The sequence below is a fragment of the Hyposmocoma kahamanoa genome, unplaced genomic scaffold (assembly GCF_003589595.1).
Source record: "Hyposmocoma kahamanoa isolate Upper Pololo Valley unplaced genomic scaffold, ASM358959v1 76, whole genome shotgun sequence".
NCBI classification, from domain to species: domain Eukaryota; kingdom Metazoa; phylum Arthropoda; class Insecta; order Lepidoptera; family Cosmopterigidae; genus Hyposmocoma; species Hyposmocoma kahamanoa.
Window position 1 is genome coordinate 3,477,080 of NW_020653900.1, and position 22,745 is coordinate 3,499,824.

A 22,745-nucleotide genomic window follows, 5' to 3' on the forward strand; every position below is an offset into this window, starting at 1 on the left:
GATCTACTGCTTACGTTGCGTAAGACTCCCAAAATTATTCCAGGTCAACTGTCAAAAAGATCTGTCCGCAACGGATGTTACGAGAAAGATTTTTAAATGAGGTGACGAAATGTCAATTAAAAACTTTTACATCACAAAATCGATGTAAGGGATTCCTTTTTAGAAGTTGCTATGTCTGTTGATAGGTACTTTTATCCTTGTAAATTTGGTTCGTTAATTAAATTTCAGCCATTAAGTAATTTTGTTAAGGTTTAAAATGACTAGGCTTTGGTAAGTGGTTACTGGTGCGTAGAGACGGCAGTGGGTCCACGAAATTATATTTATTTTGCCAATCTGCGTCAATAAATAAATAGAATAATTCGAGACTATGGCCTCAACACTGTATCTCACAGGCTTGAAAGAACAGCAGCAGCAGTAGGGATCCTTGTGAAAGAGTTCGTTCAATGAAGTACTGCCACCTTACCTGTTTCTGCCGCCAAGCAATAATGTTAGCATTACTGTGTTTTGGTTTAGATGGGTAAGGGCGCTGGTGAAATTACAGACACATGGGACTTGTTAACTTATGTCTCAGGGTGACGGGCGCAGTGGCAGTGCCCCTCAGATCTTTGCGATTTAAAGCTCTGAGTGGCACTGCAACTGTTATGGACAGGCGTGTGTGTAGCTTACCATCAGGTGCACGACTTGTTCGTCCCATCACTTGATATTTAAAAAAAATACATTAAGCCACTATCTACCATGTTGCTTGGTCCAATTTGGGGTGAAAGGTCATTAGTGAAACTTTAGCACCTATCAACTAACATTTAGCTCCATTGCGCACCGCTAGATGGCGTTACTCTGAAACGCACTAGTGTTTTCTTAACTTCGTAGTGTAAGTAAACTCATACATAGTGATGTGAACTGCGCTCCGGTTTAGGGACGGCACATGGTACTTGTCTACTTATGTCTCAAGGTGATGGGCGCAGTTGCAATTAATTCCCTTTCGATCTTTGCGATTTAAAACTCTCAGTGGCTCTGTAAGTGTCATGGATATACGTGTGACTTCCACCAGGCGCACAAGTTGTTTATCTCATTGCTTGACATCATGAAAAAACGTCAGAGGAAAAGAAAAAGCGATAGCGGAGCGTTGCGAAACACAGAAATGGATAAAGTTTTGTGTCAGAAAACGTGTTATATACGTTTTGATTCTGGTAATCCCTTGGCGGTGAAGCCAAAAGATACTATTAGATGGTATTACATATATTAGTTATATGGCATTAAAAGGAAGACCGGCTGTGGCGTTCACCATTTTGTCTCGATTAGGCCAAATACTTACGCGCGGACTCTTATTATTGGATTAACTTCGTGCACGACGTGGCTCGAATATAGTAACTTTAACTAAACAGTAATCTAAATAATAATAGGTGTTCATGCCTTCATATGCCATTTCAATTGTCATACAATGTACGCACGCAAATGGCGGAATCAATGAGTTGCCTTGAATAGCACCTGTACATCTGTAAATAATGTTATTTTGAAACCATGCGGCGAAAGATTGTTTTACATTTATTGCTTGCTAGTTCTACATTATCTCGTCGATATTAGATACAAACAAGTTATCAAACTTCTTATTTATTTTCGAAATATTTCCTATTCTTTCGATATTAAATTCATTGAATTGAGTGAACAATAACTAACATAGATTTCTTACAGATGGCGCTACGGCCAAAAAGTCGTTAAAACACAAAGACAAAAATCTTCAACAAGCACATATAAAAATTCGTTGGAAGTTCTGGTTCGTTCCGTACCGTAGTTTGGAGAGCGTCGGCCCTCTTATGCTAAATAGACGCTAGTTCGAGCCCATCCGGATCGAATACATTTTTCTCTGTGTTTACTAGTGTAATGTATTAATCAATTACACTCCACTAGTGTAATGTATTATAACTTACACTAGCGGACTAATAACAAACTATTGGAGTAATTTCACAAAAAATACTTGCATATCATGGTAGTAAAACATCGTGATAGTTATAGTTAATAAACTTCATATTAAATTCATTAATAATAAGGCTCAACTCACACTGGTGTACAGTCGAAGCATTGCGACGCGTCATGTTTTTCAGTTAAAACAGGACGCGACGCGACGCTGCGACTCTGCGCCAGTATGAGTTGAGCCTAAGGATACAATAATAAGAGTACAGTACAATGACATGTTCAGGATGCTGTTGGGACTGCCACGGCACTGCAGTGCGTGAGGTATGTTTGCCGAAGCGCGTATAGATGAGTTTTATGCCATTATGCGAAAAAATGTCTCTGCTAAAAAGAGTGTGTTACAGGGGTAATGGCATCCTGAAGATATTATTGTACTGTACTCTTATTATTGTACCCTTAGGCTCAACTCATACTGGCGCAGAGTCGAAGCGTCGCGTTCGTCCTGTTTTGACTGAAAAACATGACGCGTCGCAACGCTTCGACTCTGTGCCTGTGTGAGTTGAGCCTTATTATTAATGAATTCAATATGAAGTTTATTGACTATCACGATGTTTTACTACCATGATATTGAAGTATTTTTTTGTGAAATTACTCCACTGGTGTAATTTATTAATACAAAGATTAAACACAGAGAAAAATTTATTCAATCCGGATGGACTCGAACCAGCGTCTTTTCAGCATACCAAGCCGACGCTCTACAAACTACGCTACGGAACCAACCAGAAGATCCAACGAATTTTTATATGTGCTTGTTGAAGATTTTTGTTTTCGTTTTTTTTTTTGTTGTTTGCCCATCGTTTTGACTGTACAATTTTAAAGTTTTGGATTAAAATCGCAACTGCTCAAATTCAATAAAGATTTATGCATTTAAATATTTAAATTTTGTAGTTCAATATTTAAATTTTTTTTTTAATTTTCAAAATTTGTTGTAATCTTAACAACATAGTTCTAAGGTTTTCTTTTGTAACTAACACCATTATCTTTTGGACTATAATAAATCTAATGTTCCAAGTAGCCACACCTTTTGTCTGGCCTCGAACTAGGAAATTTTCTGTTCTATGATTAACAGAGCAATTGAAATTATTCTAGGTCACTTTCTAAAACACTCAGACCAGAACCAATTACAAAAGGTAAGTTCTCTATTTGGTCCTACGTTCTCGTCTAAGAGACAGAGGTTTTAATTTCAAGGTGTTCCACAATTATTAAGATTAATCAACGATAATGCACAGTCGACCAAAAATAAATAAGTAGAACAAATTAAAAGAGCGCTAAAAGTTGGCGTTTTGACAGAATGTCTTCTGTCATCGTCTGAAGTATCGTCACCTCCATTTTTTTGGTGAAAAATTTATTTTTATTTCTACTTTTACGTTCAGCCTTGTGACTCTTATGTTACACAGTGAATGCTGTAGACAGTACTCAAGATAAAATAGCGATTAACCAGACTTGATAAATCCTATCATGAGGATGTGAACTGTCCTGACCGTTTTCGGCCACGACAACTGCTTCAGTTCCGCTCCGCTGGTGCGCTCTATGTGACTCATGTACCCAATCTTATTAATAAAGATCCGTGCGCACAGGGGGCACGTGAGCACACCGTCAATGTAATGGTAGCTGATCGCCTCAGGTGGTCCGACTTTCAGCTCGACACTTTTAACGTCCAACCAACCAATTCGTTGACGAGTCTCAAATTCTAACATTTTGTTTGCCACCACAAAAGATCTCCATTGTGGGCGATTTCCCACTATGTTGAGCGACCCGTTTCTCCCACTATGTTGAGTCAATGTCGCAATTTTTCATATGGCGCTCAAGCACATCTTTATATCGAAGGGGTTGTCCGCCATGCTTTCGCTTGTCCACCATGAGTTCCTAATAAAAGGTGAGCTTTGCCACTCGCCACTCTGCCATCCTTGATATATGGCCGCCCCAACGAAGTTGTCGCGCATAAGATCATGATGATGTAGTCACTCAATTATAACAGGTAACTTCTAAGGAAGTTACAACATTTATTAATGCAGAATCTCATCAGAAGCTTCCTATATTCAAAACTGAATTGCGTAAGCATCGTCTGGCTCTATCTTAGTCTGCAACGTAGTCTGTAGAAGTTTGTTTAATTATATATATATATATATATATATGATCCGGCAAACACCAAACTAACGCGGTAATTGGTTACCGCGAGCTGGTCGGTTTCTCTGCGCACATCAAAGGAGTCAAATAGGCAAATATGCAAGTAAATGGTCCACACTGTGGTCATTAACTCCATTTTTTTATCCATGTGTAGACGGTCGTATTTGCCAGTGTCAGCATGTTTGACTGTACGTAGACATTTTTCCATGTATAACATGCGAAGTGCCATGTGAAGTGCCACCTAAGAGCAGTTACGCATAGCGACGTTTAGCAGCGATGCAAACGCGATGCAGTCGCTAATCATCTATTTTTACACACGCGCGCGACTTTGAACAAACGTGATGCTAATGCGATGCAAACGCGATCCAAACGCAATGCAAACTCGAACCAAACGCGATGCAGTAGCGATGCAATTGCGACACAAACGCGATGCTAACGCGATACATACGTGATTCACGTTTGCGTCGCTGCTATAAGTCGCCGTGTGTAACCTCTCTAAGCCTGTCAAAATTGTTTTATTTTCGAGCGAAAACGGAACACGCAACGTATTTTTCACTCTTATAGCAAGGACATTAAGCTTATTCTGGCCTGTTTAAGCCGGTTCCGCGTTAATAAGTGTAGAAATTATCTAAAGGAGTATGTGCCATGCCCGTTCATTAATAACAAACATATCTATCTTGCATAAACCCGTCACGCATCCTAGAGGCCCTAACCATTTAGGTAACTTTAAATTGTGATGTTTAATACATATTTTTTTAAATGGTGGAATAGAACACAGTTGCACGTTAAAGACGGCGTGTGGCTGTGACCAAAACCAATAGGGACACCATGCTTTTATTATTAATAATATATTAATACCATTACTCACCATTATACATCCTGCATATAGTTGATGTAACCATTACTTTTATACTGTCCTTCTCCTCTTCAACGGCCGTGTCTGACACTTTTGCCGTTACTGAATAAGACGTACGATCTTACGAAGCTAAAAGCGCACTTTCAAAAGCGAACATCCTCCATTTGCCGTCTTATGTCTCCCTTTTCACGTAATTATGAACGTAACTAATTGATAGAAGAAGATTGACATGAGCTACAAATCAAGGTACCCATGACGTGCGAAGACGAAAATACGTTACGCTAAAAAATGTGTCTTAAGTCAGAAAACAAATACTGTATCAATTAGACTTTTATTTATGAAAGCAGAGAGAGAAACAGCTAGGTTGCAGCAACAAATATAATAATTTGTTTAAGCATGATGATTAGCGGGTGCCATGGACACACACATAGACAACCACAAATTACACCCAAACTCACGAGAGAAATAATTGTAGGCCATACAACTATTTCTCCCGGCCCGGGAATCGAACCTGGGACCTCTGCGTGGCAGTCCGGCATGGTATCCGTTCGGCTACGGAGGCAGTTAGATTACAGGTTGAATATCAAAATTACAAACAATAATGACTGCTGATCATACTTAAATTTTGTATAGTTTAAAACAATTATAAATGTAAATATCATGTACTGCCTTATTATTTAACTGCCTCCGTGGCCGAACGGTTACCATGCCGGACTGACACGCAGAGGTCCTGGGTTCGATTCCCGGGCCGGGAGAAATATTTGTATGGCCTACATTTATTTCACTCGTGAGTTTGGGTGTAATTTGTGTTTGTCTATGTATGTGTCCATGGCACCCGCGACACAGGGTTTCCCTAGTGCGGGGCTATGTTGAGTGTGTGCGTTGTTATTATTATTACTTCTATATTTCAATTGCATATATATATATATACGCTACATACATTTTCTAGCATACAGTTTTATATCTATCCATCAATTGTATTTTTTTATAATATAAAGTGACGGGACGAACAAGTCGTGCGTCTGATGGTAAGCTACACGCCTGTCCATAACAGTTGCAGTGCCACTCAGAGCTTTAAATCGGAAAGATGTGAGCGGCGCTACCACTGCGCCCGTCACCCTGAGCGGAAGAAATAGTAAGTAAGGTGGCAGTACTACCCTGACCGAACTCGTTCACAAGAAGCTCTACTGCTACTTTCGACTTAACGATGATATGAAGCATCAACATAGATAATATTACTAGTGCGACTGCATAAGACATTAAGGAGACGATAAGGCATTTTTATACTATTTTTAGGGTTTTTTTATATTATTTTTAAGATAATTGACACGACGAACGTAAAAACATCGGAAATGGCGGACTGAGTTCAAGCATGTGGAACTTCACATTTTGTTGGCACACGTGACACGCAAACTAAGCACTTCTACTGTATTTGTTGTTCTGTGGTGTCAAGGTTGGACTGAATAAACATTTTCTTGACGAGCATAACATCATCATCGGTTACACCGTCGCTTAACATCGTATGAGATAGTGGTCAAGCGTGTAGTGTAGTGTAGTAAAAAAACATAATTTTCAGTCACACTTTATTATCACGAAAGATATCAATGGGAATTGCAGACTCACGATCGTTATGACGCCATCGGAACGATGACATTTCACTTTTTACGAGAACGACGTAACCTGATAATCACGCATCATAGTCTCTATATGAACCTTTGTTAATATGCGCTTCCTTTCCTTAAAATAGGAAAGGATTTTTAATTGTTTCTATGATACTTCTTTTTTGTTTACTTCCTTACTTCCAGTGTAAATTGAGCACGTAATAAAAGTTAATTTTATACCACAAGATTGAGTTTCAAGTGCACGTTTGAATCTTCTTGGCGACCATCACAGCTATTCTTATTTTTGAAAGCGGGTACTAAGAATTATATAACGTCGCCTTTAGAGTGGAAACCTGGCATACGCGTTTTCACATTATTAGTGTTAGTTTTTACTGATTTTTGTTGAAGAAAAATTTATAAATTTCTTGCTCGAATATATTAATAAAGTAATGTGGTATCTGAAAGACATATAATTCAACTAATTAAAATGCTAACTACAAACATTACACCACATTTTTATCTTCATCCCAAAAAGTTACGGAGAAATCATTACCGATACCAGAAGTATCAATTAACGTAAGGGACATTTTGTCGAAAATGAGTTACATATATCACTGGATTCGGATGTTCCCGCTCTATCGATTGGTATTGTTAGAATTTAGGAATGCCCAGGGGCTTAAAATATAACATGTCCCTTACATTAAAAACATTAAAGAAAGATGTTTAGTTGTGTCTTACGTTACCAATATTTTATGTGTAAACCGTCGAGCATAGTGTAAGCAGTAAGAGAAATAGAAAATTATACATAATTCTATTGTAAAGGATCTTTTACTGAACATTTTTTTTTAACGTAAGGGACATGCTATATTTTAAACCACTGGGCAATCCTAAATCTTAGGTTAGAGAAATTAGGTAGGAGTAAATTCTAAGAACCTTGCTCTAGACACAATTAAAATAGAAGCAGACAGTAATAAGTTATAGACAGATTTAAAAAAAAATCGTTTTTTGGCTCTCCTGAAAAACTGTGGTTTGTCCCTTACATTAATTGATACTTCTGGTATCGATACGAGGTATTCACTCTAAGACGACGATAAAGACTTTTCTTTTTATATAGAGGTACCTATATGTTACTGCGGCTTAGAATTAGCCACGTCCGCGCCGCTTGTAACCGCCGTTAAATGTTAAAATCTGCACGTGACACGGCACGCGGGAACGATGTAAGGTAGACCATTGTCCGAATCGCACCGCACAAACTATTCATCTTAGGACCATTCGAAAATCCTGACATGAACAAATTGTCCTTACTCCAGTCAACCTGACTCTGAAACCTATTTAAAGACGCTTAGATTGGCCTGGGCTATTTATGGCAAGAAGGAACACTTTCAGAAGGCTGAATAAAAGCATAAAGCACTATTTCCGCCACAGGTACGAAGGAGCCAGCTCTGTGGATCGACATTTGACGTTACTTTTCCAACTTCTCAGCTTTTGTAGTAATGTGGAGTGTTCATGCATACGAGGCCAAAGGAAGAAAGATAATTATCTTCTGAAAGTCATTTTGATTCCTTCTTAAGAGAAGGACGTCATCAAAGCAGCACATTTTGTGAATAAAACAACACAGCATTAAACTATGCTACGTAATGACCTCGGGTGAAAGAGTAAGTAACCATGAAATTAAATCACACGTCCTTTTGACCCACCCTTTTTGACAATATGGTTCTTGCTCACAAAATGTACTTTGGTGAAAATTATTTTCAGTGGTACCATCTGTGTCGAATGATATTAATGTTTCACGTATCCAAAATACATTGACGCTTCAAAAAGATCAACGTTATCTAAATTAATATTAGGTACATTTTTTATTGAAACTGAAAATTTGATTCCACACATGTACAAAAGACAGAGACAAATGAGACAGATACGATATTTGTACAACAATATTTGTAGTACCTACAGATTATTTAAATTTAGAACAACCAATTTCATTATTAAAATGATGGTCAAAAAACGTGGTAATAGTTTTCGTAATCTCGAACCACAACTTAATTGATAATCAACATTTAAATGTTGTTTGTATCAATGAAACATTCGAAAACCTCGATGAAACGTAAAGCACTAATTAAAATAGAATGAAAATTTTCATTGATTAAATATTCAACTTTATCCTATTTGTAATTACCATTGCGGCCAATGAGATTACCTATACTTCATTGCGGCAAAGTGTGCTAGAAAGATGTGTTGAAATTGTGATTGTCATTAATTAATCAATCATCATTAATTATAAATTGATAAATGTCACGTTCAGCCTCTATGGATGACCAGCAGATTGACTTTACACAAAAACAGACCCACTAGACAGACGTTCTAAATTAGACGGACTTCCTTCCAGACAGGAATCACACAATCATTCATCTCCATTGCATGTCAGTTTACCATTTATCATTTATTTCAACTGTTTTTTCTCACATAAAATATAAATATGATTTTAATTACAAGATGGCAGTTCATCTTTTGAAGATGTCCGTGTACGTGAAAATATAAATACAAGCAGCGTATTCCACTCCCCGACTATGTGATTTAAGAAAGATTATTACTGATCCTTATGCTCTTACGCGTATCTCAGTGAAAGAAATCTTCGTGAAAAAACATACAAGTCGAAAAATATTACTAAGTACTCTGTCAACTGTGCGAAGTCCGCTGGTGAAGACAACTCCTTTTAAGGTGACTCATATATATCGGTAGAACATTGTCCACGAAATGCCACCAATGCATTCTTTTATATTTCGCCCACGGAAGGAAAACCACTACGAGGTCGTGCATCAACAACATGGACTCATTAGGTAAAAGATTTCCTTGTCTCCAATTACATTGCCATGCATTGTAATTGGAAACAAGGAAAAAAAAACAATTGAAGATTATGCATCATCAAGATGAGCGCATCAAGTAAAAGACATGTCGTTTTCCAAATTGTACGTGATGGTAAGTGTTGCACTGGACAGATATCAATGAAGGCAGAGAGGTTGCTCCAAAAGCAGAAGCAGAGAAACGATCGTGAGACATGAAGGAGTGATTAGAAAGAAATTGCCCCTACTTGTACATATTTTACAATGGTGTGATTTTATTCTTCTCTCGTTATTTCCGAGCAGTTTCAAATCGTGGTCATGATTTATTAACTTGTGAGATAATGAAAAATTCATAACTGTTGTGGTAAGAAACCCTGTGGTAAACTATAATTTTGTAAATTACCTACGTAAAATTCAAAGAATACAAACGCTATGAAAAAGAACGTGTAAACACGCTTATTGATATTATAATTTGATGCATCAAACGGCCTGGTTAATGACCTTCTTGCATAATTTACTCGTTATAATAGCGTCATGTATATTCAGTGGATCATACCAGGTGCGTTAACTAAATAAATTTGTAATCATTATTCTGGTTATTGCGCGTGCTAAATCTTATTTTGTTGATAAGAATTTGTTGTAAAGACATTTAGTATTTCATTAATATTGTACAGTGTCGTTTTTAAATGGTGAAATTCGAAACCAAAGACTTATTTATATTTATTATTTTTATTATATACCATTAAGGTTCCAAAGACAGTTTTCTTGGTTTCTCTTTTGTGAAAATAATTTTGGCAAGGTCAATTTGGGAACCGATTTTGATGATTTTTTTCGGGAAAGAAAAAGGTACATCATCATTGGTCCCATTTCAATTTGAAGAAAATATTCCACCTCTAAGGGTGGCAAACTAGGGGATGAATCCAGTTTCGCGCACTTTCCGTTAACCGATTTCAATAAAACTTGGAAAATAGATGTAATTCCACGAACTTTTGAAGTCGTTTTAGTGCTCTAAATTTAAATTTAAGTTTTATCGTTTTCATTGCAGTGGTATAAAGCAGTGGAACTCCTTGTGTAAGATTTCGTCCAAGGCAGTACTGCCACCTTACCTATTTATGCTGCCAAGCAGTAATGTGAGCATTACAGCATTCCAGTTTAGGAGGGTTAGAGCGTCTGATTTGTATCAGTTCCAATCCGAATTATGATGGTCCGAAATGTCACATCGAATCATTTTATCTCTATGCAAGCGATATTCGTTTTTTCTCGGATTAGATCGGATTTAATGCACAAGTGATATCCGTGGTATTATAATAAAAAAGCTTTTTCTGACCAGCTCATTCTGAGTCCCTGTTAATATGTGTATTGATTACTTACGTACTTTAAACTATTCATTCGGTTTGCAATATTTTTTAGTTTGGCTTTTTCGTAATCACCTCCTATCGAAAGTGACCTTTCGAATGTGAACTCTAAGATCAACATTGTGCAATTGCATATGAAGCCCAATTTGTGTTGTGAACTTAAAAAATATTCCATTAACGATATCACTTTATCCATATGTAACACGTATGTGTAATAAAAACTAGCTCGTCACCGTGGACCATCAATCAAAATTGTGCGACACAGCACTAACTAGACTCTGATGGATTCGACCTGAATATTACATTCGCCGATGTCTGTACAGAGAAAACTACACATAACATTTCATGAAGGAGTTTTCGTTTATAAGTACTTCCAAAATAAATTTCTTAGATTCTTATGCTATAAAATGAGTATGTCTTATAATTCATGCGACTACACACGTCTCTGTAAGGATCTGATCCTATTACCTCTAAATATTCGACGAAAAATCTTTTCTAAACATTATAAATGGTAATGTTGACTGCTTTGACTTATTGGGTGATATTTCGTTCATTATACCTACTCGTTCTATGAGACACTATCACCCTATTGCAGTTCCCTTAGCGAGGACTAAGACAAAATAGTTTTCTACGTAGAGCTAGCAAGAGCTTGGATAGTGTGCTGAGCAATCACGACCTGGAAGATGATATATTCAATTTTAATGTTGATGCGCTAAAGCGTAAACTCACGGACATTCTTTTTACCTAACATTATCAAATAATTTGTGATTAGCGTAGGTATTGGGGTGTTATATTTATGTAAGTTCAGAAATACTGTTTATTGTTCGTTTGTTTAATGCTCGTGTATGATTTGTTTGAAGCTATAGGTGGAAACCTGTTACTGGCTTCATGTTTATATTCCTGGTTTTTATTAAATGTAAGAAGCTGTTGGTTTTCCATGAATAAATAAATAAATAAAAAATTCCATCTTCCCGTGTAATTTGTCTGCAATTTTGAATTGTCAGTTACAGGAACAATAGTACCGGAAAAGAGCAGCTTATTAAAGGTAATAGAGAACCAAAGGGGCTTTTCCTTTCCGGTTCTCTACCTTATTTAATATTATTGTCATGACGGGGCGTTTAATACGTTACAACACTTTTCTTAGAAGCACTAAAGAAGAGAAACCTACGCTAAGCTATCGACTCTGAACGCTACTATTACCATACTACTATAATACTACCACTACCACGAGTTGGGTATATATTTGCGTGAGATGCACTTTGGTGGCATGACTTACTCGGTTGCGATCGCATTACGGTACTGGCAGAAAATCAGCACTTTTTGAGTACTCAGGGTCTACAGTATCTATACTGAGTCAGGGCCATTACAGCACAAACTGTAGACATGCATTAATTTTTGTTACTTTTCTCACAGTATGTTTTTCTCACAGTATGTGTTTTGCATAAATGTGTATTAAATTGATATTATGTGTTCTATATGCTCAAGCTATATGATCAAGTCTTCAAAATCGGAATGCAATAATATAAGTACTACTGTTTGGCGGCAGAAATAGACAAGATGGCAATATTTCCCAGGACAAACTCTTTTACAAGAAACTCTACTCCTTAATTTTAATGTACGTTGGGCATTAAGCGCTGTTCCCATCGTAGTTTACAGGGTCTTAGGAGGAGATGTATGTATGTGATATATTTTAAAATATATCAGAAGCCGCAGCATGGCAATATATGTGTGATAAACCTCCCCGTGACATATTTAGATATTGTGATAAAATTTTAAGATTTTTTTAAGTATGTTGTTTGCATAGATGTGTATTAAATTGATATTATGTGTTCTATATGCTTTTGTGTTATACTATGTGAAGTGATTGTAAATATTTGTTTCTGGTTTAATAACATCAAGTGACGGGACGAACAAGTCGTGCGCCTGATCGTAAGCTACACGCCTATCTAATAACAGTTACAGTGCAGACGCTACCACTGCGCCTGTAATTTCAGTAGCACCCTTACCCTTCGAAACCGGAACATAGTAATGCTGATATTACTGCTTGACTGCAGAAATAGGTAAGGCGGCAGTACTATCCTGGACGAACTCTTTCACAAGGTTGGTATTTGTGCTGAATAAACGTGTTACCTATCTATCTACCATGCGCACGACTTGTTCGCCTTAATATAAATATAATTAAAGTAATAATAACAAATAACGCACACACTCAACATAGCCCCGCACTAGGGAAACCCTGGGTCGCGGGTGCCATGGACACACATATAGACAACCACAAATTACACCCAAACTCACGAGAGAAATAATTGTAGGCCATACAAACATTTCTCCCGGCCCGGGATTCGAACCTGGGACCTCTGCGTGGCAGTCCGGCATGGTAACCGTTCGGCCACGAAGGCAGTTTAGTTTAGGTATGGTAAAAAATAAAGTTTTCCATTATTCTTACTATAGAAGTTAATGTCGTAAATGTCACAAAATTACTACAATATCTTAATATTGAAGTTAAATGGTGAATCGACTCGTGTTTGATTTCATTCGATATCATATTGTACTTACAGTTCGAAGAGAATCGACTCTTATTCCAAGCGGCATAGAGTTAAATGTAAATCGTAAATATCAACCTCGACGTGTTCATGACCCTGTATAAGTGTACATTGCTGCTCCATACAGATTGTTCATACTTGACTTTTCACATCGCTAGATGAAATCATCATCAATCTGTATAATATCGCACCTTTGGTGTATTAAGGCCACATTGGCATTTATTTTAGACATCGTCGCTTAAATGCTAAACGGCCGCATGTAAAAATTCCCTTTTACAGGAGAGACGATCACAGTTTTTTTTTAAATACCCACGTATTTATACTTAAGCGATGCGTATTTTAAGGCTCTATAAAAATACAGACACAACTTACAAAAGGACAGTTTAGCTCAAAAGTTAGCCACGAAAGTGCAGAATATGAAACAGGCATTTGCGTAATTACATTGTATATAATGCCAAATCGCTAGGTGTCTTCGTGTAGTATTAAGGTGTGACCGTTTTTAAACACATTTTTGCTATAAAAACATTTTTGAAATTTTTTGTGATGTGGCGACATGTGCCACTTATGTTTTTAACCGACTTCAAAGAAGGAGGAAAGGAGGTTCTCAATGCGGCTTTTTTACGCGATTTCTCCGGCATTTTTGAACCGATTTTGATGGTTCTTTTTTGCTGGAAAGAGGGTAGCTCAGTAGTAGTCTTTTTTAAATTTGAAGATATATTTCTACCTTGGAGAGTGGCAAACTAGGGGATGAATCCAGATTCGCGCACTATCCGGTAACCGATTTCAAAAAAACTTGGCATGTAGATATAACTCCATAAACTTTTAAGATTGGTTTTTTTTATAAAAAAAGTCATAATTTATTTTCCACAGAACATCTTGACGCCACCAGGAACGCATAAAAAGTATTTTCGACGAGACCAAAAATGAAAATTTGTGACACAAGAGGTTTAAAGTTTTGTACGAGCGAATTTAATCTGTAGCTTTTTTGTGCTTAAATTGGATAGTTATAATATATATAGGTATAGGTACATAATTTGTTTTGTGTAGTGCGGATTATTTTTATAACTTCAATGTGATAGATGTACTTTTGACGTATGATCACATGTCGCGCATGAAATCAACCACAATTTGAAAATTTAATAAATAAATACTGAATGGAAAAACAAAAATTTTTTGTTACTTTTTTACAAAATTCGGTGAGCATAATATTAGTAAATAAATATGGCTGTTTACAAAAATAACAGAAAATGACCAAAAAATAAACTTGGCGTAGTGTGTAGTTATAGTTCTTTGATATCCGGCCTCAATTACAAAACCTTGGTTTCTTTACTTTTAAAGCGAATAATAATTAGCGAACTAAATTGCGCATGTATCGATAAGACTGTTGTGTAGGCATCGCGATGGATATCGGCCTCAGGTTAAAGCATTCAACCACGTGGAAATATTTAATTCAAGTTGAAATTGTCTTGGTAAATAATGCAGTATACAGCCTATAGGTAAGTAAACTTTTTAAATATTTTTTTTAAATAATCATATTTTTGTAATAATATGTTGATCACAATTATTTTAAATTCATGCTATTTTACTTAATGTCATCTTTGATCATTCCTATTCTTATGTTGGATTTAATAGATATATAAGTTCTTATTATTTGTTAAATATAATCGTAACGTAACGAGTAACGCAAAGAGTAACGCAAAGTGTAACGCTATGCAATGCCGGGATTAATAAATTGAAACCGTGAAAGGGTGGCCACAGGACAGGCATCACGTTATCGACGCATGTTTTTGTTAATGTTAACACATACCTTGTTAACTTAGCATGAGTCTGTTGTTTTTTACAACGGAACCAACCAGCGGACATTATGAATTTTTCTGTGTGTGTTGCATATCTTTGTTTTTGGTTTTTAACGACTTTTTTATGCTGTAGCGCCATCAGTGAGAAATGACACGGTTTGCTAGAAGACGTCTTTGTTATTAATAATTAATATTATGTATTAAATGTCAATAAATTCCTGGAGTTTACGACTAATTTCAGTGCATTTATCAAGCGGATAAGAACTTTAATTTCGTGCAATAACCTTTATCTCAAGTGTCTAAAAATAGTGCTGAATGATTAAATCACTATGTCACGGTTACGGTCACACGAAAAACAACCGGTCATGGGTTAGTGTCTTTTTTATGTTTCATAAAATATTAGGTATGAAACATTTGTTTTCGGATTTTTTATGTGTGTTTGTTTTTTTTCTGAGACCTTGTTCCTCTATAATTAACACGTAACAGGTATAAATAGAGTTCTTTTTTTAAAATTTTGCGAGTGATTTTTCGCAGTCCCTACACTAAGTATATAATCTGATATGGACCAATTTCTAGGGGTTTCGCATTTGTGGCACACAACTTATAAGTAGTTGGTAAATAAAGGTATACAAAAAATGAAAAAAAAAGATAAACTTTTCAAATGATTGTTTCCTTTTTATTTTATGATAGGAAGTGACGGGATGAATAAGTCGTAGGCTTGGTCAGGTGTTCAGCGACACGTCTATCCATAGCAGTTGTAGTGCCACTCAGAGCTTTAAATCGCAAAGATCAGGGGCACTGCCACTGCACCCGTTACCTTGAGACATAAGTTGACAAGTCCCATGTGTCTTCAAGTCTTCAAAATCGGAATGCAATAATATAAGTACTACTGTTTGGCGGCAGAAATAGATAGATGGCAATATTTCCCAGGACGAACTCTATTACAAGAAACTCTACTACTTAATTTTAATGTACGTTGGGCATTAAGCGCTGTTCCCATCGTAGTTTACAGGGTCTTAGGAGGAGATGTATGTACGTGATATATTTTAAAATATATCAGAAGCCGCAGCATGGCAATATATGTGTGATAAACCTCCCCGTGACATATTTAGCTATTGTGATAAAATTTTAAGATTTAGCAGCTAATTTGACAGCTAAATGTGATATAATAGCTTCATCACGGCAGCCTACTACGGGAGCTGGTTTTCAAAATAATAAAAAATGATTATTTTATTTATCTCTAAAATTGTAACTTCTATAAAGTAACATTTACTGCGGAGTGCTCTTATCTCTGCTTGAAAAGAGGTACATATTCCCCACTAAGTATCCCTGGTATTCCAAGTTCAACATTATTGACCCACTTAACAAGCTTGATCCCACTAATAGAACTTGGACAATGTTTATCTTACATATTACAGAGGAGCAAAAGTTAGCTAAAAATGCGATTTTCTTGCGATTGTAGGAAATGAAACTATTTTTTCGGATTTAAATCGCGTATATTTGTTTTTTTTTCTAAACAAGCTCTGAGTTGTTTAAGATATTTAGTATTTTCAAATGCAAATACTGAAGTAAAATCACTACAGTCATAATTAAAAGTAAATTATAGTTTTCGGAAGACACGGATGAAACAGAGATGCAGTGCATTCCAGCCCATGGCATCAGAGAGGGTGACGCAAAGCATTTCGTGTGGCAAGTTAATGATTGAGTGTTCCGGAGCTTCTAGTAGAGGCGAAAGGAGGATCGTTGAAGTTCGAAAGCACACAACAATAAAACAAGTATGGTAACTCCATACAAACGTAGCAGCGCGGCTTGTTTGTGTGCCGCGTACGCACGCACACATTCGTATAATTTCGCGGTGTGCTCGCGTTGCACAACGCGGGTCATGACATATGCCATTAATTATGGAATTGAAGCGGTCGCTCGGTCTTAAAAAAATATATCAAAAAGTAGACATTTTTGTTGTTGTTTGGTGTTCATTTTTTTTTTCATAACCACACTCCATACATTTCCTCACTCCGTGAAATTGATGAAACAAATAACGTATATGGTAATAGAACTAAGGACTATTTAATTCCAACATTGATTAACTGTCTTCCGTCACACTTAAAAAAACCTTAAAGGTAGTAAAAGTCTGTTAAAAATGAAATAAAACAGTATTTGTTAGATACAATGTAGGTGAATATGTATTTAAAAATTGTAATGTTGGTAACTAAATAAATGTTTATGTGGCTGTAATATTAAGCGTAGCAACCAAACTCTCCTGATAAACTTTAATGAAGTTTGGGAGAACCTTATCTCATTTGTAAAAATGTCATCGGAAGGATAAATAAATAAAAAAATCAAGATACCTACTGCATTTAACAAGTTTATTTCAAGATACTCTGATGTATATTCTGATGATGAATACTCAGATGGTCTTCTTAATATTTCAAAGTATGTTAACCTGTAGATTCAACTAAAATAATAATTGGAACAACCCTACGCTCCAAACCAAGCGCGGTAGAAGTAGAGCTCCTTGTGAAAGAGTTCGTCCAGGGAAATACTGTCACCTTACCTATTTCTGCCGCCAAACATGGCACATGGCATTTGTCAACGGGCGCAGTGGCAGTGACCCTAAGATCTTTGCGATTTAAAGCTCTGAGTGGCACTGCAACTGTTAAGGAAAGGCGTGTCGTTCGTCCCGTGACTTGGTATTAAATAAAGAGATATTTACGCGCCGAACAGGCAGAAGTTGCCCTGCTTCATTTTAGTATACTACGGTGGAACTAAGTTATAAAGTTACAGAGCAGTGTTCAGAGATGTATGTAAATAAGTTTGTGCCGTCAAAATTGTTACATCCATTTAACATAAATCATGGGTAACGAGGTTTATAAGTCTCCTTGAAATAGCTAATATTTGGAACTTAAGTCTCGAGATCTAGGAATAAATTCCAGTAATTAGAGGTTTGCAACTGATCCAAGTCTCACTTAACTAAGTTTTACTGTATATTCTAAGTTATTAGGATACTCTTAATTGTATATTAAACTTAACAAAGTAATTACACGGCTCTGTAATTGTATTAATTTTGGCAAAAAGACAATTTATATGCAACAAAACTACGAAGGGTGGTTTTTACCTATACCTCAGTAAATGTCGGGGTTGGTCGATAAAAACCGCTTCGACGAGTCGTGGTGTTGTGGATAGCTCTAATGTACACGGGCTTGGATTCAATCAGACACATGAAAATGCTGAAAATGAATCGGAAATTCAATAAAGCTACTCGATATTGTAGCTAAAACCAAAAGCTATTACGGTTTAGTGTATGGTTCGCAATTTGAACTGCGATATTTTCTTTCATGATGTTAAGCGACAGACGAGCAATTATTGCGTCTGGTGGTAAGCGACACGCCTACTCATAACAGTTGCAGTGATACTCAGAGTTTTAAATCGCAAAGGTTTTAGAAGCACTGCCACTGCGCCCGTCACCCTGTGACATAAAGTTGATAAGCTTCATGGGCCTGTAGTTTTACTAGCATCCTTACCCTTCAAAACCAGAAATCAGTAATGCTGACAGTACTTTCCTGTACAAAATCTTACACTTACAATATCGTTACAAAAATTCGCTTCCATTCCGTTCCGCCACAGTGTAAACTGAGCCTAAATGTCCAAGTGTCCACCGTACTGAAGTTGCAATGTGATATTTTTGAATAAAATACTGTTTTTAGTGTAATTTACCACTTACCAGTTTTTGTTTGTAAACTTGATTGATTCTCTATTCCTTTTTAGCCATTATAATTGTGACGTCACATACTTGTATTGCCGTTTCTTTCTAACTCCTGACGTCTAAATTTCAATTCCGTTTTTGCATGTAATCTTGACTTTTTGTGTAATATTAAATGCTAGTGAGAAACAGTTTGTTTTAGATACTGAAACACCCTAATTATTCTAAACACGCAAAATAGGCATCTGGATGTCGAGTTGCGAATTTGTGTCCATCAACCAGTAACACCATATCATGATACCCTATTGAACTTCTATTAATAGAGACAAAACAAAACATTCAGGTCTTTCTTTGTCGAGGCCTAGTAAAAATATCTTCGACAAAAGGATGACCGGAAATGATGCAAAGAATAGAAAGATGTAAATGTGTATAAGTAGTCATATAGTGATGACAGATGGAGTAAAGTGACAACGGAATCGTGGCCATTGAAGCGTGAGTCGTCTAGAGATATCGTGAAAGTCGCTGGCCGTAGCTCGGTAAGGTTAGGGCAATATCGTAGCGAATGGCACTAACTTGAGAGGTTTATACCCACAAGATGATGAAGTCGTATAATGATAAGTTATGTAAGTTGTGCAGATAATAAAAGATGTAATGGCAACCAAGAAATAAAAAAGATATAAAAAAAAACTGGGAAGTGCAAGACGCCCTTTTTTTAAATCTCGGTGGTTCAGCTCAGGTGGTTAGCATGGTAATTCTTATCTAGGGTTTCTTTAATATTTTGTACTTTGAAAATCATAGGAAAGGGAATTCCCTAATTTCGTTGGTATCAATAAATAATTAGAGTGGAGATTATTGATTAGAAACCAATGAATCACCTTATTGTTTATTTATTTATTTAAACAATACCTTAAGGCAACAATTGAAAACGAGTCGTTTACAACATACTTGTAACTTTTTCATTGGAAAAAAAAAAACGGACTTCAAAAGTTTGTTTTTCGGCTTTTTTCGATTTCCATGCGATTCCCTCATCAGATTCTGATTTCTGGGTGACAATTGGTACTTTTACGGACTCCTTGTACTTTTTATATTTTCTTTTCTGGTTGTCAGGCTGACGGTGATTTGTAGATTATAAATGTATTGTGTGAAGTGTAAAGTCTACTTTTAATTGCGGAAAAGTAATTTGTGATAGCCAAAATGAACCCGGAACATCATCAGAGACCACCTTGACAGTATACTCTTTCAAACAAAAGTAGAAATTTCAAAATCGGTGCACAATTGATGGAGAAATAGGTGAATACATATGTCCGTGTATTAACCAATTTATGCATAAAATAACGTAAATGCGCGAGCATTCTTGAGCATGCGTGAGAATTCCGCGGAAGATATTGGCTCGTATCTAGTTTGTACGTTACACAATTGACAATAAGGTTCGTTATGCTATGTATATATGTAATACCGTTACAAAATTTCGCTTCCATTCCATTCCGCCGTAATGTAAGTCGAGCCTTAAGTTACTATTCTGTGTTGTCACTGTAATTTTATGTACAATAAAGAGTAATTTCATTCATTCGTTCGTTTCAACAAAATTTGTGAAATTAATGAATGAATGAAATTACTAATTAATGTAAAATGAAACATAGACAAATGAGTTGCAAATTAATAAAAATGATTCACGAGGGAACTTATTGTTTAAAACAATAAACACATCAATCAAGATCAGAGATAGCGTAATCCTGACATCGAACTCTTTGTTATCATGATTTCTAGAAGTAATCTTTAGACTAAGGGAATTTCCAAAGTAGATATAGCCCTGAAATAGGCTAGTCGTTTTCTTGTAAATTTTCTTTGTTTTAAATATGTGACCAGAATATATTAAATCGAGGTCACAATTCTTAGTTAATTTTTCGAGTGTTTATGGGTAAGTAATTTAAATTGACACGACATGGTTAAAGGCGCTTGCTTTTTAATACAAAAAATTTATAAAATTTTTGGATACGTAAAAAAAGGAGATAATTATAATCAATGTTCTTCTCCTTTATCAACAAAGGAGAAACTATAAATAATGTATTGAATAAAAACAACATGAAATTGCCGTAAATATTTGCTACGAAATAAGTAATAGATAAATTTGTAGAAACGTTGCATGATTTGAAGTTTTTTCATTGCCTCGAAGAATTTGTACAATTTTTTCGTATAAAAATACATATCAACGTCAAAAAAGTTCCAGAATTTGTGACATTTATTCATATAATAATCCTTACCAATTATTTATATGATTAATTTTACCTTATTCAATGGTGGAATGTACAAAGAGTAAATAAATTTGTTTTCAAGTAATTAGAAGGTTGAAAATCGTTCTTTACATCATGTCCCAAACATCTTCAGTTACTTCTTTTCTAAAATGGGACCGTGTGGCAGATAATGTTGATAACGTTATCTATCACACGACCCTCTTTCATAGAGTAATCATAGAAGGAACTCTGGTTAATACCTCAGAAACGAAGTTCAGAATTTACGTCGCGTTGGTTGCAGAATATCAGGAAAGGAAAAAAACTTTATACAGTAAAGTAACTATGTATGTATTTCTAATCTGGTGTTGAAGACTACGAAGGTCATTACATACATCAAGCCTAGTTAGAGCTCCTGTTTCCGAACGTTTTCATTGTAACTGTTACTTTACTTAAGTATACCATGTAAACGATCATCATAATCGTCACCATCACAAGTCTAGTGCAGTCCACTGCTGGACTCACATAATGTGCGCTATTTCACCAGGTGCTCAGAGAAAGTAAACAATTTTATTAATACTAAAATGTATATCAATCAATTCATTCACTCACTTATTCATTATTTTAGTCATATATTCATTCATGAAGTTACTAAATTATTACTAATGAATGACAATTGTCGATCTTACAAGGAGGTCGATTTTTTAAATTGTAATGGTAGAATCCACGTCGTCTAACGAAATGAACGATATTTTATCGTTAAATTCTACAAGGATCGAGTTGACCATGCGTCGAACTAGATTAAGACGTCGAATTAGATCTAAAGCTGACGATACGCCATAGCTAAATACAAGCGAGTATCCGAGGAGATAAATAAAATAAGTGTCAGATAAAAACCAAACACGACCATGCGTATAGCCATGAAACACCCGCTCAATCAATGGCTGACTTTGTGTACGGACGGCAGCATATCAGGCTATATTGACAGATCTTGCTCCGTTGCTCTGAAGGCGAAATTCAAAATCAAAAGTGTATAGATCGCTGCTGCTAATTGTACATGTTAAGAAGCATAGTAGGCGATAGTAGAAAAGCTGCAATTTTGTCCACACTGTTTTGCTTATAATAATAAGATGTAATTCCATTATTAGATTAAGGACCCTTTGTTGAGTGTAGGCCTCCTCTAACTCGTTCCACTTAAATCTATCGTTTGTTACTTCCATCCAGTGTGATCCTGCTGTTGATAAGATAGTCCCCCATCTCGTCCCCCCATCTGGTCCTTGGTCTGTCTTCCTATTTTTCTTTTACCGTTAGGACCGTTCCATTTTGTGATGGTAATCTAAAATAATAATAATTAATATAAATATGTGACATAATAAAAATTAAATTTTAAAACGGAAATAATATTATGTAATAAATTATAAATCGACATTGTATTGTATTCAAGTTCAAGGTAACCTGTGCGAAATCAGAGCCTTTTTATTATTTTGTTCATATACATAATAATAATGCATTTAGAATGTTGGTTGATGGGATTGCCACTCTGGTGTAGTGCATCGGGTATGTTAGCAGGTCACAGGGACAGCTTCTAAGCCATTATGCAGCAAAAATATAGTGTTGCTGTTGAGTCGTGTGAGGCAAAGTCCTAACATCATTCTAAAAGCTGTAGCAGGGAGGTATGATTGTCCTATCTTGAAACGTTGAATAGAGCAAGTCAAGAGCGTAGCCCAATTT